The sequence below is a fragment of the Octopus bimaculoides genome, chromosome 12 (genome assembly GCF_001194135.2).
Source record: "Octopus bimaculoides isolate UCB-OBI-ISO-001 chromosome 12, ASM119413v2, whole genome shotgun sequence".
Taxonomy (NCBI): domain Eukaryota; kingdom Metazoa; phylum Mollusca; class Cephalopoda; order Octopoda; family Octopodidae; genus Octopus; species Octopus bimaculoides.
The window spans coordinates 9,635,374-9,636,928 of NC_068992.1; the positions used below are offsets into that span (position 1 = coordinate 9,635,374).

The following is a 1,555-nucleotide window of genomic DNA, read 5'->3' on the forward strand; positions in this document are numbered from 1 at the left end:
TGAGTGTGCGTGTTTCGAAACGCGGAGTAGATGAAACAGGGACAACTGACGAAGAGGTATACTCTTTATGTTGCATGTCTCGTTTGTCTGTTTGTTTTTTTCGTTGTTCGAAAAAATGTTCGTTTTCTATGTTTTTGTTTTTATATTTTCGTTTCTCATTGTGTTCAACGTTTTTTTTTATGTCCTGTACCCGGCGGCGGCGGCGGTGGTGGTGATGGTGGTTATGGTCATCCTTTCTTTGTGCGGCATTTTGGTGTTGTTAATGTTGCTACGACCGTTATGGCTATATTATGAATTCTCAATGGAACTGTTAAGAGAAAACTATGGAAAATCCTTTTTACATCCGCTGTTCTTAAAGCCATCTATGCACCTCTATCTGTGACGTCATGTTTCTTTTTGTCTTCAAGAAACAATTAAACTCAAGGAAAAATCTTTAAAAATGCCGCCCAGCAGGTCCAAAACCAAATGGAACTAACCAGTTCCTTGTAATCCTGGTCAGTTTGTAACAAAACGGAACAAATGCATTTAACAGTTAAAGCAAGCAAAACTTACGAGCGATTCGAATGGGCGCTTTGAAGATACGAAAAACGACAACAACAGCAACAACAACAACAGCAACAACAACAACAACAACTACAATAACAACAACAACAACAACAATAACAAGAACAGTAATAATGACTGAAAGAGATTAATTGCAGAATAAACCCCGAATGAGAAAGATTGAGAAAATGAGTCAGAAAGAGATCGAACGAGAGAATGCTAAAGGACGAACGGGAAAACTGAACAAGTCTGGAAAAAGTCTTGTGCGAGAAAAAATACTGAAGAGACAAAGAAACGGAGGTAGGGAAGAAGAACGAGAAATGTAGGAAAAAAAAGACATTTAAAATGTCGCATCACATATCAGTCTTCTCATGTTTTTTGCTGAGGTTTTTTTTTTTTTTTTTGGTCTTTTTGTTGGTTTATTTCTGTCTGTTTTCTTCGTAGTAAACTACTTTACTTTTGTTTATCGTTTTACTTGTACATGAAATATCAATGGAAAGTAAAGAAGAAGTAAGGAAGGAGGAGGAGGAGGAGGAGAAGAAGAAGAAGAAGAAGAAGAAGAAGAAGAAGAAGAAGAAGAAGAAGAAGAAGAAGAAGAAGAAGAAGAAGAAATAAAAAAAATATCTTATGTAGCACGAAGACTGCTACACTCGTGATCTTCGTTTTGGAATGATGCTAGATTGGTAAGCAATCAATTTTAGTGTTGCCAGTCAAAGGCTTGTAATTTTACTTTCGTTTTTGGAATATATGTATCTCTTATTTATTATTATTATTATTATTATTGTTGTTGTTGTTGTTGTTGTTGTTGTTGTTCGTTGCAATGGAATTGGTTAAACAATTTGTGTTGTACTTTTAAAGTCCAAAGTAGTCCGGTGCCAAAAAACACCAAAAATTCTACCGTTCCTGCCAAAAGAACCGCCACAAGACAACCACAGACACTACCTCCGCATACCGGCACCAATAGTCACACTACCACTACTACTACTACTACTACTACTACTACTACTACTAC

General features: G+C 36.4%; 1 long non-coding RNA gene across 1 annotated transcript in view; it reads left to right on the top strand.

Annotated features, from left to right (window-relative positions):
* LOC128249192 (uncharacterized) overlaps positions 1-1,555 on the top strand; it is an 88,944-nt gene that overhangs the window by 23,739 nt on the left and 63,650 nt on the right. The window lies entirely within an intron of this gene.